Source organism: Sminthopsis crassicaudata, chromosome 5 (assembly GCF_048593235.1).
Source record: "Sminthopsis crassicaudata isolate SCR6 chromosome 5, ASM4859323v1, whole genome shotgun sequence".
NCBI classification, from domain to species: domain Eukaryota; kingdom Metazoa; phylum Chordata; class Mammalia; order Dasyuromorphia; family Dasyuridae; genus Sminthopsis; species Sminthopsis crassicaudata.
In genome coordinates this window covers 260,590,538-260,609,217 of record NC_133621.1, presented here as the reverse complement: position 1 = coordinate 260,609,217, position 18,680 = coordinate 260,590,538, and the positions used below count along the sequence as shown (strand labels likewise).

Sequence of the window (18,680 nt, the reverse complement as noted above, 5' to 3'; positions counted from 1 at the left end):
TTTACAATATTTCCTCTCTGACCTGTGAGCATTGGAATTTAACTATAATATTTCTGAAAATGTTCATATTGGACTCTCTGTCTGGAGATGATAGGTACATTCTTTCAAATTTCAATTTTATTCTCTTGTTCTAGAATATCAATGCAATTTTCCCTGATAAAATTGAGACTCAGAGAGTATAGTATAGAGGGAAGAATTTTAACTCTCAAGTCAAAGCTTCCAATTCCAAATCCTACTTTTTATGTTTTTTGGGAAGCAGTTAAATCACTAGGCTTGGAGTGAAGATGAGTTAAAAACTGATCTCAGGTGCTTAATAGTTGTGTGACCTTGGGCAAGTCACTTAATCCTATTAGCCTCAGTTTCCTCATCTGTTAAAAATTGAGTTAGAGAAGGAACTGCAAACTACTCCAATATTTCAAAAAAAATCACAAATCAGTTCATAAAGACTTAGACATGATTTAAAAAATGAACAACAACAATAACTCATGTGATCCACTAGATTTAACTTTCTGGACTTCTGAGACAAATAGACTAATATTATTTCCAGCTAAAGATATTTATGTTCATAAGGCAAAGTGTTGATTCTTTCTCATTTATCTATTTATGTATTGAAATTTCCCTCAAAATCAAGCATGCTCATCTTTATTTTTAGATACTTATTAAATATTTGTTGAACAAACAAAGATCATTGTATTTCTATGAATAAAACTAAATCATTAGTATTTTCATATAAGGAGGAAAATCACTTTATGGTGAGTCATCATAAAATTTGAGTTGATTATACCATGTAATAGATTCAATGTTTCCATATTACCTGGGTAATGTCCAGACTAAATTGGTTGAGTCTGGACCAGATTAATGGTTATATAGTCACACCACTGCATCTGGAAACCAGAAGCAAGTTGTCTCCCTTTACTGAATTTGCAGTTAGCTTTATTCTTTGAAATTGCCAAGATTCTGAGTGAGCTTTGATTAGCAAGTTGTAAAATGAAGTGTTACTCCCCAGGATTGGTAAAACTCTCTAAAGACTCAGCTGACCACTTTAAACATGTTATATTAAAATCTTGTTTTTGAAAAACTTTTATGTTTTAGATGACAAAATGTTGCTTTATCAGGGTAGTATAACCATTGAATTAGAAGTGACTTTAGGAAAAATTCAGTCTAACTGTCCATCTAATGCTTTTATTTAAAAAAAAATCTAGATGTTCATCCTATCTCTGTTTTAAGACTCCCAATTAATTATATTACAAACAGCATCATTCATAGAATTTCACAACTTTAGACCAAGAAGATAACTTATGGTTTCTTTTATTCATATAGGAACTGAAAAATCTTGAATTTCTAGGTTTGTAGTTTCTGAGATTTGTCCTGTATGTGATCATTAGGTGGAGTAGTCATTTCAAATATGAAACCTTATTACTATCATTCATTAAAAATATTATACTTTAACAATTGCGTTGTTGGAATGAAGGTATATCTACATTTCAATCACCTTTTAATTCTGGTATTATCTAGTAAATATCTAATTTTTAATACTGAGATATCATGAGGAATTATGAACTATCTCATCAAAATAAAGGTATATATAATTCTAAGATATTCTCACCTTAGCATTTAATAAAGTAGTTTAGATTGAAATTAGTTGCTTTAATGAGGAAATGCTGACATTCCATAGTCTTCATTTTAAACAATTAATTATTTTAATATATAGAATAAAATAAGCATTTCCAGAACATAGTAAAATAAAAAGATGAATCTACATGAAACTACACATCTATTATGTACAACTTCCTATTCCTTTTAAAAAAATATTTTCATACAACTTTTTATTTTTCTTTTTTCCCCTTTTTCTCACCTGCCATAGATCTGGAATACTATTGTGCTATAAATAACAAATTCCAAGACCTCAGAAAAACATGGAAAGATTTACACAAAATAAACTATATTTTAACAATTAATTTTAGAATTTTGCCTGTGGTCAACATCAAGGTTAGCAATCAAATTTTAGGGGAAATTTACGTCTGAAACAACAGCTTCCATATTCAAAAAAACACAATTGGCTCCATATTGCTTCCATAAAAATTCAAGTTTTTCTGATCAACACAAATTTCTCCACAATCTAAATATATTATATTTCCCCCTCAGATTTAGTTTACTTCAGTTGTTCTGATTCTAAAACAACAGTAAGTACAATACCAAAAACTCTACATTACTGGCCTTTTGTCATACTAGCTATTCTCTGAACTTAACATTAAATCTTCCAGTTCCCTGATATGACCAATAAAATGTGATGTACTTCTTCTTTACCTCTTTATCTAGACTAAGAATATGTTATCAAGATTTAATTTTCTTTTGATTTTGCTTTTAGGAATGAATACAAATGGTCTGTACATAATATATGACCCCCTCAGCATCAAATTGTTTGTCTAGGAATTAAGATAAAATATAACCAGACTTTCTCAGAAGTACAGAAAATTCTAAGTGGAATGAGAAATAATGTAACATTGTCGTGTAAAGTGGTTATATTGTTGTTTCTTTAAAAACAAAAGTTCTGTTATTTTAAAAATTGAATTGCAATAGATATTATTACTGAGAGAAAGAATGGCTTTAAAATTATGGTTTTTATAATGTTAGTGTTAAACTATTTTAAGTGTGTTTATTTTCTGAGCCATAAAGTCAGAGCATTCCCACTAGAGCAAAACATAATTTGATTCAATCTGAAAAACATTTATTAGACCCCCCCACTATGTAGTGATAAAAACAAGGGTAGAAGATTAATGAATAAGCATTTTAAACTGATTTTGTTGACCAACCCCCAACTGCTTTGCATAGGCTAAGTAGAAAATTTCTATAAGTATAATGAAATTTGTTCCTATTTCATTTACAAATACTTCTGAGATAAAACAGAGTTCTGTTCAGCTGTTTCACTGACACTCCCACTCCCTTTCCTCAGTATAAACAGAGGTAAAATAAATTAAATAATTGCAGAACATGAAATCATTCTTTTCCAGTGTAAGCCTGGAATGAATTTAGTTGACTATAAACTGTTAAGGGAATGTGAAATATTTCATGACAATTCAAGAGAAAATGATGTTTATTTCAGTTGGGCTTCTTGCCACCACTGACTTAACTATTTTGACACCTCCAGAGTCATTGTTTGCAGTGGAAAAAAATTTTCTCCCTCCCACCCTGGGAAGTAGAAGTAAGACAGAGGCAAAATAAAAAGGCCATACATTTGAAAAAAATTGACTCAATATGCTAAAGTGCAATGAAATCCAGATTAATTGGAAGTTAACTACCTAGGACTCTCAGCCAGTTTCTTCCCCTCCTGAATTAAATATTTATATGAAAGAGGCAAATCTTATTTATTAACATTTTAATAATGGCTTTTTTATTTTCAAAATGCATGCAAAGATAGTTTTCAACATTCATCCCTGCAAAACATTGTGTACCAAATTTTTCTTCTCCTCTTTCCCCTCCCTCTCCCCATTCAGTGCCCATGGTCCTCTCTCTGGATGCAGATGGCTCTTTCCATCACAAGTCTATTGAAATTGGCCTGAATCACCTCATTGCTGAAAAGATCCAGGTCCATCAAAGTTCATCATCCCATATAGTCTTGTTTCTGTTCTTTTGCTTCATTTACTTCACTTAACATCAGTTACTGCTAAGTTTCACTAGGCCTTTCTGAAATTATCCTGCTGATCATTTCTTATAGAATAATAATGTTTTATTGCATCCATTTATCATAACTTATTCCTTTCTCCAACTGATGAGCATCCACTGCTTTAAATTAAGAACTTTTAAAATAATAAATAAAATCAAAATTTAGTTTAAAAAATACTTCAAAATATCTGCTTTCATCTAAAAATTAACACCTCAATAGATGCAGATACAAGGCCCTCTGCATCTAAATAGTAGATGCTAAGAGAAAAAGAAATGACTTCTCAAAGCCAAACGGTAACAGTACCAACATCGACAACAGTGATAATAAGAGCAGCAACAACTAAATACCATGGAGATTCATGTTATGGGCCAGAACTTTGTGAAACCAGGATTCTTACAAGATGTTAAATCAGTGGAATTGATTAAAACAATGGTTATCTAGTTTAGCATAGTGCTTAATAATTCTCATGTTCAGTACATGTACTTAGTACTTAATATATTTCTACAAGATTCACATCTATAATAATGTAATTATTAGAGGGCATATAAACTGGAGCCTCAGCCAATTTCAGAGAATTAGAGAAGATAAAAGACTGGAGGCAGGAGATCAAGCTCTTAAAGCCAAGGAGAGAGATTCATTCCATCTTTTGGTCAGACTTCTTGTGGCTCTCCTGCAGGACTGAGAAACAGATTCATTAATCCTATCTCACACCCTGCAACGGCAGGCTCTCCTCCTTAGCTTTTTCACTGAAACCAAAACTCTAGAAGGCCTTTAAGAAAGCTAGCCAGGCCCCAGGAAAGGAGACAAGATTTTGAAAGAGATAATAAAGGATTTGGACTTTAACACCTGGTTATTCTTGTGGTGATTATTTAGCAGAAACAAAGACTGCCCAGAGACCTCCAAAAAATTACAAAGAATATTACATTTTGGCATTGATAAAAAGCCAGTTGTATTAAGTTATATGTATAAAATGTTTCTTTAGGAATTGAATCCATATCATTATCATCGTAATATTCACATAGTTGCTTTCCTACTTATTTCCACTTGTCTGGATCTAATTCTTTTTCCTTAGAGAACTAAGGAGATATGTATTTTAATATTTCAAAGAGTTCAACGATCTACATCCAAGTTACAATCCTTGTTTTTTTGTGAGTCTAATCAGGTTCTCTACACATTTTCCTTATGGTGGAAAATGGTCCTTTCTAAACATGTGTCCCATTTTTGCCCTTTACAAAGTTTCCGTCTCATCTATTTTTGTACTTACCCTAATTTCTGGATCAGAGATGTAGGTTCTTAGTCCCATGTTCGGATGTTTTTCTGGAGGTGTCTGGGCAGCCTTCTTTTCAAGATCTTCTTTTCAAAAGTAGTAATCACCACAAGAATAGCCACATTTAGCAAAAAAAAATAAATAAAAAAAATAAAAAAAAATAAAAGCAATCTCCTGGAAGAAAGGGATTACATGATTTATCAGCCAAGAAGCAATCAGATGGGGAAAAGGGATTACAATTAGGGAAAATAGAGCTGTATGCAGCAGGGACTACTGAAATATACCCTGGAGAGGTGAAATCTGTTCCTGTATGGCCCATGAATCTTTTGCCTCCAGGCACAGTATGCTCAAGATCTCAAAGCCAAGGAGACAGATTCATTCCACCTTCATTCAGATTCCTGGTAGCTCTCCTAGGGGACTGAGAGGCTCAGAGATAGAGCCAGAGAAGACACACGAACTGGAGGTGGGAGCTCAAGCTCTTGGAGCCAAGGAGAGAGAAATTCATGTCCATCTTCATCAGCCTTGTGGTGGCTGGCCTGTCCTCCTTCATTTTCTCCACTAAAACCAAGATTCCTAAAGGCTCTCTAGAAAGCTAGCTGAGCACCAGGTGAAGGAGACAATAAAGAATTTTGGACTTTAACACCTGGCTATTCTTGTGGTGATTACTCTGTTTGAAAAGAAGATCTTGGAGCCAAGGAGCTCATTGGGACAGTACATAATTAATAATTAATTCTAATTATTATTATTTCATTATTTTGAAAAGCAGTTTATCTGACAAATTCCACAATGCAGACTGTCTTGTGAAAGGAACTGCATTCTCATAGGCTCGTTTATTGGAATGTGAAGTATAAAAAGTCTCTCTCTCTCTCTCTCTCTCTCTCTCTCTCTCTCTCTCTCTCTCTCTCTGTCTGTCTGTCTTTGTTTGTGTGTGTGTGTATGTGTGTGTGTGTGTATGTGTATGTAAAGAAGGCTGCCCCAAAGACCTCCAGAAAACCACCAAGAACATTACCGATAGACATTTCTTAATTAAACTAGCTTAATTGTTAAGTCAAGAGGCAAAGACTTTATTTGAGATAATATTGGAACCCATTCCAATGGGATAGAAATTTCCAAAGCTTGTGATACATTCAAAATCCTTTGAGAATATCTTGTTATATATTGGACCCTTTGCCATTTAGGGGAGGGGATGGGAGAAGAAAATTGGAACACAAGGTTTTGCAAGGGTTAATGTCACATGTTAATATGTTTTGAAAAATAAAAAGCTTCTATAAAAAAGAATATGTTATTACCTCTGCAAACCCAGTCTATCTACATTTTAGAATCTGACAAATGATATTGCTATCACTGTTGTTTTTATTACTATTTTATTAATAATTAAAAGTTGCAATAATTTAAAATTTAAAAAGAAATGCATATATATTATGTATTCATTATATCCAAATATATGCATACATATATACATGGATATAAACTCACCATCATGCATGTGCATATATTAATATCTTTTAAATATACCCATGTACATATATATATATGTATATATATATATATATATCCATGTTTATTGAAGCAAATGAATATTGCTTATGTCAAGGTTCTTTAACATTTTCCAATTATGATCCCTTTTTTTTTCAATAAATTTTTATACAGTCTGAGGTGGATGAGTATATAAAATACGTATATAAATATAATAAATAATAAAATAAATTTATTTTAAAAGCCACAATTTAAGAAGCTTCCATTTATATGGTAAACTGTATAATATATATAGGCCAAGATATATACATACACACATTTAAAAAAAGGTACATCTACATATAACTGATATATATGTATATATATATATGTATATATATATATATATACATATATATACGTGTATATATATATATATATATATAACTTGTATATACATATAACATACATATACACACATATATATCCATGTGTATATGTATCTATATCTGCATCTACACATGGTATTTATACGTATGTGTTTATGTATGTATAAATGCATGCAATCCATATGTATACATTTATATACATATATATTTTATAAACATGTATATTCATATATACACTTACATAGATCCATATGTATATGTATTTGTAAAACACTACATAATTAATTCTAATTATTATTATTTCATGATTTTGAAAAGTCATTTATCTGCCAAATTCTGCAATGCAGACTACGTTGTGAAGGGAACTGCATTCTCATAGGCTCATTTATTGGAACGTGAAGTCTAAAAAGTCTCTCTCTCTCTCTGTGTTTCTGTGTGTGTGTGTGTGTGTGTGTGTGTGTGTGTGTGTCTATGTATATGGGCATAATTGTAATTTGAGCTTCACTACAATCCTTTGAAGTCAGTATTGTTTCAATCTCCACTTCAACATGAAGTGAAACATATTATTGAAGGCTGAATTTTCACAAGTAGCACAGCATCAGTTTATTTCTGATTCTGTTTATAATAACATGCAGTGTTAGATAAACAGAACAGTTCAGAACAATGTATTTAAAAAGATGTTAAATCCTCAGTATGGAAAGTGAAAGAACAAATGAGCTTCAGGATATTGTCTTTGCTAAGTAGAAGTTCATTGTACACAGTTGTGAAGAAGAGTCCACTAATTGGAGCTGCAAAGATCTTCAAGAGAAATATAATTAATCAAAACAAATATAATGAAAATTCATGCCCAGAATGACCTATATTAGATATTTAGAGTTAACAACAATTCCCTGACCAACTTCTAGATAATTGCTTTAATTCTTCACTTCCTTTTGTTAACACAAACCTCCTAGGCTTAATCTCATGACTATTAGTATTTAAACATATAATGGAGAAAACATTGCTAATGTCCTAGAGATATCATGAAATTCCAATGGGAGAAAAATCTGCAATGTTTGACATAATTCATTAAAAGCATATGCACAGTGTGAAGTTGCACATGATCCTGAAACAATTAAGTGGGTAAGTTAACAGGGGTGATGCATCTTTCAGAACTTAAGAAACTAGTTGTGATCCTCAAAAGTGGAAGAATATGAAATGATGAAAATTTCACATCACATGAAAATCAAGGACATTAATGTCATTTTTAAAAATTAAAGCAAATAGGTTTATTGTACAATACTTACATAGAGTATTACTTGAGAATATACTTCTATAGTATGATCTGTCTGTTACAGTTCAGCAAGTATCTTTTCCATCATGTTTTAAAGGAACTGAGCTTGATAGAGATAAAACACTTCAGAGCAAAATGCATGACAATTTAGGAAAAGTAACAACAGAACTCTCCCCCATCAATCTTGAGAAGACTTTCTCAATTACAGATTTATTACATGTAAGAGTGTCATTCTATGGAGCAAGCAATGACAAAGAAATACACATATTCAGAGAAAACGTGGCCAAGGAAATTCATATTCTAATATTCTAAGTCACTTGTTGTTTTGTGATATCATAGTAATAATATTTTAAGGAATCATAAAATCATATATTTCATGTTAAAAGAAATCTCAAATATCATTTAGTTAAACCCATTTTTACAAATTATAAAATAGGTGCTGAAAAAAATTATTTACTTGGGGTCACAAAGGTTAGAATTAGTTGTAGAAAATTAAAATTAAAATAGAAAGTGTCAGAGTAGGATTTTGTATTAGAACTGAAATAACCCATTGCTTCCTCAATCACACCATGAAGGAATACACTCTTTCCTCTCTAGAACATCCTCCTTTAATAGCTTTCTACATAAGAGACTAATAGTTCACTGAAATACGGTCAGAGGTAGGAAAATTCCTTCCTTGTACCTACTCTAGAGGATAATTAATGTCTCACAGGCACTGGAAGACCAAAGTTTCTCCACGATGGATGACCCTCCAGTTGGAAGAAGGCTATGGAGCTATCACAAGAAGAAAAAAGCCAGGGGCTCATTTAATTTTGAAAGCTTGATTTCCCTTAGTTACATGCAGCAAGAATTCCTGATGGACTTTATTTCCCCAGCTGACAACTTCAGGCATTAAATAATTTATCAATATCTGGCTAAGATGACAGAAACAAATAATGATGAATGTTGGAGGGGATGTGGGAAAACTGGGACACTGATACATTGTTGGTGGAGTTGTGAAAGAATCCAGCCATTCTGGAGAGCAATTTGGAACTATGCCCCAAAAGTTGTCAAACTGTGCATACCCTTTGACCCAGCATTGCTGTTATTGGGATTATATCCCAAAGAAATACTAAAGAGCGGAAAAGGACCTGTATGTGCCAAAATGTTTGTGGCAGCTCTTTTTGTTGTAGCTAGAAACTGGAAGTTGAATGGATGTCCATCAATTGGAGAATGGTTGGGTAAATTGTGGTATATGAAGGTTATGGAATATTATTGCTCTGTAAAAAATGACCAGCAGGAGGAATACAGAGAGGCTTGGAGAGACTTAAATCAACTGTTGCTGAGTGAAATGAGCAGAACCAGAAGATCATTGTACACTTCAACAACAATACTGTATGAGGATGTATTCTGATGGAAGTGGAAATCTTCAACATAAAGAAGATCCAACTCACTTCCAGTTGATCAATGATGGACAGAAATAACTACACCCAGAGAAGGAACACTGGGAAGTGAATGTAAATTGTTAGCACTACTGTCTATCTACCCAGGTTACTTATATCTTCAGAAGCTAATAATTAATGTGCAACAAGAAAATGGTATTTATACACATATATTGTATCTAGGTTATATTGTAACACATGTAAAATGTATGGGATTACCTGCCATCGGGGGGAGGGAGTAGAGGGAGGGAGGGGATAATTTGGAAAAATGAATTTAAAAAAATTATCAATCTCAACCTATATGATATGAGGGATTATAGGTGTTCACTACCACATTAAGACTTGACTTAAGGCTTGAAGAATAGTGAGATTCTCTGATGTCACATTATAAGGAAATATATTTCATACATTGTGTAGAGGCAGTGAAAAGACATAGTAGTAGGAGATGGAATGCCATTTGTAAGGTATACAGAAAAGGAGAGTTTGACTGGATCACAGAGTATAGAATAAGAGAAAAATAAATAATGGAGTTGTCAAGATAGTCCTGCATTTATTAAACGCTTTCTATGAGACAGGCAGTTGTAAATAAATCCTTAAACTCAAAAAAGTGCTCAAAATAAATAAATAAACAAAATAAGATATAATTCCTTACCTCAAGCAGCTTACTTTGTTTTCAGTGTCCACAAATAGTTTATTGAAATACAACCAAGTTCATTCATTTCTATATTGTCCCTGCCTGTCTTCAAACTAGTGAGAGACCATACAAGATGCTTCCATATTTTTCTACTCCTATTCCATGTATTATGAATCAATGATACAATTATAATTAAATAGCTTTTCTAGTGTATTACTAGACCTATGCATTTTAAAATCATTAGTATCAATATTCATCATGCTAAAACAATAAAATTAAAGGAGGAGAAGATGTTAGCTCAGAGTCCTGACTGTTTTTTTTCAAATAAGAACTGTTTTCAACTAATAATATTGAACATTGAATGATTGATTTTTTTTGTTTTATTCTTGATAATATTTATTTTTAAAATCAATTTATTTGAAATTGAAATACAAAATTGAAAAAGGAAAAATATTGTCAAGTGCACCGAATATAAGAAGATTCAAAATATGAGACAACTGTCAATTTCAAGAAAACCTTATTAAGTCCCTTGAGATGTTGACCTTATATTACTCCTGCATCTTATATGCCTAATTTTCTATTAAGTTCATTTTTTTTTCCTTTTCATAATGAAATATTCAGGATTATTTTTGCCACAACCTCATTTGTTTTGCTATTTGATATATAGTTGTCCAAGACCTATGATTTTTTACTGTAGCTGCTCCTAGGTCTTGTAGGTTTCTAACTGTAATTCCACCATATTTGGATTTTTTTCTTGTTGTTTCTAATATTTTCTCTTTGATCTGGAATAGGTTTCTATAAGTTGTGCCCAAAAATACCAAAAAAATTGTACTTTTTACTACAACAAAATAAATTCAGCAACAATGTCATTTAAATTACCATCTTGCCATCAAAAGTTACGACAAAGTGGAACATGTCAATTCACATTCAAATTTGTAAGAGATATATTTCCATGAATCCGAACCACTACATAGAATTTCCAATCCCTCTGTTTTGTCTTCTTGCATTTTTTATTCCCTTCACAGGTTACTTGTATATCATTTCAAAGTCTGATCCTTCTTGTGCAGCAAAATAACTGTATGAATATGTATACATATATTATATTTAACATATACTTGAACATATTTAACATGTACTTGTCTACCTGCCATCTGGAGGAGAGGGTGAGGAGATGGAGGGGAAAAATTGGAATAAAAGGTTTGGCAATTGTCAATACTGAAAAAAGTTACCTATGTATATATCTTGTAAATAAAAACTATATTTAAAAAAAAAGAGAGAGAAATTTCCCAAATTCAAACTGCAGTTCCAGAATCATTTTTTAGAATTGTGAAAATTAAATTTTATATTTTAATATTTATCAAACTGGTCCATTGAAGAACAATAATTGAGATTTATTAATGTAAAATGTAATGACAAAATAAAAGACAAATATGAAAAGAGTAATCTAATACATTTTATAAATGCTTTCTAACTATGAATATGATAAAATAAAACCATGTGCTTATGGAGTAACATTTGATAGCATCTATCTGTATGAAAAGTGTGTTAAAGATGAAATACATAAAATCTCATTAAAGATCAGCATTAATAGATGAATTTTAGTTGATTTTGATTAAAAAGAACATTCCTTTTGAATCCTAGTGCAATCTTATTTCTCCAAAAATGAATTTCATTCTTTTCATAAATAAATCTGTACTACAAAAATGTTATTGAATTTCATCAACAAAAATGTGAATAAATTTATTTTCTTTTTTTAAAATATCCACACAGGATTTTTGATTTTTCTGGTTTCTCAGCCTATAAAGCATAAAATAATTATTATCCAGCACTTTACATAAAAAAAATAGCAATCTCTGCCTAAGAGCCTGTTACCTAACAAGCCTAGAAACAAACAAACCAAAGAAATTCAATAAGATGAAAAAGTTGTAGTAAAATATCTTTATCTAAAAAAAAATAAAGGAAGTTCTTGGTTTATTAATTATAAAAGGGAGTGCAGCTTTTGTCTAGAATACTAAATACCTATAGATCCTCAAACTTTCATTTCTAATACCATTTCAAAAGACATCCTGAATTTTCTGGTACAGTTCACAAAATTAAATATTGGGTGACCTATTGAAAAGATTAATATAATATTAATTAATACAATAAATGTTTGTTTTATCTAGTTGTACACATTCATTTGAGTGATAAAGTTTTCACTTCTCAATTTTTTTCTTAAATATTTTATTCATGGACATATCAATGAACACAAATAATATCCACAGTAAAGATTTCAGAGAGAATAAAAATATCATTGAAAGTCAAAACAGTTTTGAATTGAAGCATTTTTCTATGTCTAAGAAAACCATAATATTTTAAAAATTGAATATATGAAAATAAATAATGCAAATGTGTTTTACACAGAAGATAAGAAGTGACAGGATTTTTAGGAAAATGTGGTAGGAATTTGAAGGGACAACGTTTCTTCTTAAAAAAAAGTTAACATGGAAGTTTCTGAAATACTACACACAAAAACAGTATTGTTTTTTAAATAAACATTTTTAACAACCAACACTAAGCTTGCTTATGCTATGCTTATTACCATATTTAGCATCATATCCAGTATCCTCCACCTTATTTTTCTTTTTTTGAAAATATTATTATTTTAAAACTTTCTTTCATTTGCAATTGATTTTCTAATTTTCTGTTTCCATTCCATTTATTCCCCACCCATTAAGAAGGCAAGAAAAATATTAACTATATATGTGAAAGCTTGCAAAACCTTTTTCCATATGGGCAATATTTTTTTTAAAAAAAGCAAAATAAAAATAAAGTGATAAAATTATACTTCAATTTGCACTCAGAATTCATCACTTCATTTTCTGAAGATGAGCCTGTGGGTCTTTGATCACTGTTGATTATTATTACACATTTCTGTTATTGTGCACAATCATTACCAAACACTCACTTCACCTTGCATTAGCTCAAATATCTCTTACTATTTCTATCCCCCTTTAAACCACTCCTTATCATTTCTTATTGCACAATAATACTCCATCATAATGAAATATCACTTGTTCATCCATTTCACAATTGAAGAGTATCCCTTCAGTTTCTAATACTTTGCCATCACAAAAAATTTTCTATAAATATTTAATAAATACGTCTTCTATTTCCATTTCTATCTTTGGAGTACAGCTCTAGTAGTAGTAATGCTATATAAGAGGATACATGTAATATTATAGCTCTTTGAGTTTAGCTCAAAATTGTTCTCCAGAATGGTTGGACTCTTTCAAAACTTTACCAAGATAGAATTAGTTTATCTATTTTCCCTCATTGCATCTAGTATTTTAATATGTGTAAGTGGTACCTCTAAGAACTTTAAATTTGCATTTCCTTAATCATATATGATTTAAATATTTTTCTTTTTAAATATAAATAACTTCTGCTTTTGAAAATTTCCTTTTCATATGCTTTGACTATAAATGGTAAAATGGCTTTTTTTTTCTTACAAATTTATTCAGCTTAGTATATGTTTGAGAAATAATGTCTTTATTAGAGAAACTTGATTACAAAGATTTTATGTTATTTCATTATCTATGGAGATTTCAGAAAAATGTATATTCCCTCATTATCTCTTTTTATCTGATTTCAATAGTATTTATTTTTTCCAAATACACATAAGTATATTTTTCAACATTCATCTTTGTTAAAAACTGTCTTACAAATTTTTCTCCCTTCTTTTCTTACTTCCCATTTTCTCACAACAAGCAATCTGATATAGGTTAAACATATAGTACAATCATTTGAAGTATATTTCCATATCTGTCATGTTCTACAAGAAAAATCAGATCAAAAGGGGAAAAGGGGAAAAAACAGTAAGATTAAAATAACTGAAAATACTATCCTTAATCCACATTCAATCTCCATATGTCTGTCTCTAGATGTGACTGTCAGTTTCCATCCCAAGTCAATTAGAATTGCCAAGAATCACTACATTATTAAGAAGAGCCAAATCTATCACAGCTGATCATCACATAACCTTATTGTTGCTATGTACTGTATTTTTTGTGGTTCTATTCACTTCATTTAGCATCAGTTCATGTAAATCTCTCCAGATCAATTTCTTATAGAACAGTAATATTCCATAACATACCATAGTTAATTCAGCCATGCCCCAACTGATGGGTATCAACTTAGTTTCCTGTTCCTTGCTATTACAAACCTTTTTGTGGGTCTTTTCCCCTCTTTTATGACCTCTTTGGGATACAGATCCAGTAAAGACACTGTTGGACCAAAGAGTATGCACTGTTTATAGCCCTTTGGGCACCTGATTATCTCTTTTAATTAAGTCTATATTTGTGCTTTGTAAAATTATGATTGCTATTACTTGTTTATTTTTATTATTTTTATTTAGCTAAATTTCAATAGAGTTTGCTCTAATTATTTAGTAGGGTGTATTTTTTCAGACATGTCTCTTATAAACAAATATTTAACTCTACTTTTGGATAGATAGATAGATAGGTAGATAGATACATAGATAATAGATAGATAGATAAAATAGTTTACAATCATATTGCAGGTTTGGAACTCTACCATTATTTTCTCCTCCACTATAAAAGCTCTAACTTGCTTTGCAATATTGTGAGAAAAATTTCCTCATTCTACTTTTCCCTTCTTCCTTCTCACAGTATATCCCTCATTCTTCCTCTTTTTTTATAAAGCTTTTTATTTTCAAAACATGCATAGTTTTCAATATTCATACATACAAAACCTTAGGTTCCAAAATTTGTCTTTTCCCCTCTCTTTCCCCCATCCCCTCCCCTGGATGACAATAAATCTAATATGTGTTAACTATGTGAATTTTTCTCTACATATTTCCATAATCATCATGCTACACAAGAAAAAAGCAAATCAAAAAGAAAAAATGAGGAATAAAACAAAATGCAAAGCAAACAATAACAACAAAAGTGCAAATGCTACATTGTGATGCACACTCAATTCCCACAGTCCTCTTTTTGGGTCCAGAAGGCTCTCTCCAAAACATGAGCATTTACTGACATGAATCACCTCACTGTTGTAAGGAGCCACATCCAAAAGAATTGATCATCATATAATTTTGCTGTTGCTGTATACAATGTTCTCTTGGTTCTACTCGCTTCACTTAGCATCAATTCAGGTAAGTCTTTCCAGACCTTTTCTGAAATAATCCTCCTGGTTGTTGTTTACAGAACAATAAAATTTCATAATATTCACATACCTTAACTTATTCAGTCATTTGCCAACTGCTGAAATTCCATATAGTTTCCGGATCTTTGCCACTACAAAAAGAACTGCTCAAATGTTTTTGCACATATGGGTTCTTTTCCCTATTTTATGATTTCTTTGGGACACAGGCTCAATAGAGGCACTGATGAATCCAAAGGGAAACACAGTTTGTTGGCCTTCCAAATTGCTCTCTAGAATGGTTGGATCACTTTACAACTCCACCAGCAATGTATTAATGTCCTCATCCCCTAAACACTTACTTTATTTTCTTGTCATCTTGAACATTGTGAAAAATAGTATCTCAGAGTTATCTCAATTTGGATTTCTCTGATCAATAGTGATTAAGAACACCTTTTCATATGGTTAGAAATGGTTTTAACTTCTTCACCTGAAAACTGTCTGTTCATACTGTTCATATCCTTTGACCATTTTACATTTGAAGAATGGCTTGAATTCTTATAAACTTGAGTCAATTCTCTCTATATATATTAGAAATGAGGCCTATATCAGAACCCTTAAATGTAAAAAAAAAAAAAAAATTTTTTTTTGCAATTTATTGCTACCCTTCCAATCTTATCTGCATTAGTTTGTTTGTACAAAAACTTTTTAACTTAATATAATCAAAATTATCTATTTTGTGTTTAATTATTAGTTCCATTTCTTCCTTAGACAGGAATTCCTTCCTTCTCCACAGATCTGAGAGATAATCCTTTGTTCTCCTAATTTGCTTATAATATCATTATTTATGTCTAAATCATGAACTTTTTGGCCCTTATTTTGGTATGTGGTGTTAGATTTGGATCAATGTCTATTTTCTGCCAAAATAATTTCTCATTTTTCCAGTAGTTTTTGTCAAACAGTGAATTTTTATCCCAAAAGCTGGGGTCTTTGGGTTGTTCAAACACTAAATTGTTATAGTCATTGACTATTTTGTCTGTGATCTTAACCTATTCCACTGATCTACTACTCTATTTCTTTTATTATTATTATAGCTTTTTATTTACAAAACATATGCATAGGCAATTGTTCAACACTGTCTCTTGCAAAATCTTCTGTTCCAAATTCCCCCCTCCCTCTCCCACCTCTTCCCCTATATGGCAGGTAGTCCAATACACGTTAAATATGTTAAAGTATATGTTAAATCCAATATATGATTATTTCTTATCCAGGACCAAATGGTTTTGATGATTGCTGCTTTATAATATAGTTTTAGGTCTTGCACAGCTAGGGCGACTTCATTTAAAAGTTTTTCATTAATTCTCTTGAAATTCTTGATCTTTTGTTCTTCCAGATGAACTTTGTTATTATTTTTTTCTAGGTCTTGGGAGTTTGTTTGATATGGCACTAAATAAGTGGATTAATTTAGGCAGTATTATCATTTTTATTATATTTGCTAAGCCTATCCATGAGCACTTGATACTTTTCCCAACTGATTAGATCTGATTTTATTTGTGTAGAAAGTGTTTTGTAGTTGTATTCATATAGCTCCTGACTTTCCTGTGGCAAATAGATTCCCAAATATTTTATACTATTAACAGCTATTTAGACTGGCATTTCTTTTTCTCTCTCTTGCTGCTGGACTTTATTGGCAATATATAAAAATGCTGATGATTTATGTGGATTTATTTTGTATTTTACAACTTTGCTAAACCTGTGAATTTTTTTGAATAGTTTTTTCATTGTTTCTCTAGCGTTCTATACCATCATCATATCACCATATCATCTGCAAAGAATGATAATTTGATTTCCTCATTACCTATTCTAATTGCTTTAATCTCTTTTTCTTCTCTTATTGCCAAAATGAATATTTCTAATATAATAATGACTAGTAATGATGAGAGTGGACAACCTTGTTTCACCCCTGATCTTACTGGAAATGGTTCTAGTTTATCCAAATTACATATGTAATTTCTAAACTGTAATATCTATACTGATCATTTTAAAGAAAACATCATTACTTCTCATACTCTCCAATGGTTTTAATTGGAAAGGGTGTCGGATTTTGTGAAATATATCTATTTTCTGCATTTGATTTCTGTTAATTTGTTTATTGGCATACACAATTATGCCAATAGTTTTTCTAATATTGAATCAGCTTTTCATTCTTGTATAAATCCTATTTGGTCACAGTGTATTTTCCTGGGAATAACTTGTTATCTCTTCCCTAATATTTTAACATTTTTGCATCAATATTCACTATGGAAATTGGTCCTTTGTTAATCTGAGTATTCTATATTTTTGAAAGTATTCATCTATTTCATTTAGATTATCAGATATTTTGGCACATAGTTGGGCAAAATAGCTATTAATTATTACTCAAATTTCCTCTTCACTGGTAGAAAGTTCTCCTTTTTATTTTTGATATTAATAATTTGATTTTCTTCTTTCTTTTTTCTAATCAATTTAATTAAAATTTTATCTATTTTGTTTTTTTTTTCATATAGCCAATTGTAACTTTTATTTAGTAGGTAAATAGATTTCTTACTTTCATTTGAATTAATCATTTCTTATTTTCAGAATTTCAAACTTGTATATTTATTTGGCAGTTTTTAATTTGTTGTTTTTCTAGCTTTTTTTAGCTTCACACCCAATTTATTGATCTTTTCTTTCTCTATTTTAAATGCTTATTTAGAGACATAAAGCTTCCCCTAAAACTGCTTTGGCTGCATTACATACATTTTGGTATGTTGTCTCATTATTGTCATTCTCTTGAAAGAAATTATCTATTGTCTCTATGATTTATTGTTTCACCTACTCATTCTTCAGAATTATTAAGTTTTCTATTATTTTTTATTTGTTTTTATCTGGCCCTTTATTTCATGTAATTTTATTGCATCCTGATCTGGAAAAGATACATTTACTATTTCTGCCTTTCTGTATTTGATTTTGAGGTTTTTATGCCCTAATACATGGCCAATTTTTATATAGGTTCCATGTACCACCAAGAAAAAAGTATATTCCTTTCTATTGCCTTTTAATTTTCTCCAAAGATATATCATACCTTTCCACTTTCTTTTGTTTTAGAACATAGGTGGTCACGACCTCCCTGACTTCTCAAGGAAGTGAGAACCCCCAAAAGGAGATATTCATGCCTTCCCTGACTCCTCAAAAAAGGGGTAAAAACACCATAAACAAAGTGATCACATCCTCTCTGACATCTCAGGAAGAGAGATGAAAATCAAAGGAAAATGGGAAATCACACAAAATCAGCAGGTTTCTGAAGAGTTTCTCTAGAAACAGTTATACATAAATCCATCAATATGGAAGGCATTAATAACAAACAGCATGAATCAACATAAAAAATTATATATGTCCATAAGTCCTAGAAAT

The 18,680-nt window shown here is 30.9% G+C and overlaps 1 pseudogene; it reads left to right on the top strand.

Moving 5' to 3' along the window:
• The first annotated feature begins 8,787 nt into the window (after positions 1-8,787).
• LOC141543977 (ubiquitin-like protein 5 pseudogene) overlaps positions 8,788-18,680 on the top strand; it is a 34,555-nt pseudogene continuing 24,662 nt past the window's right edge.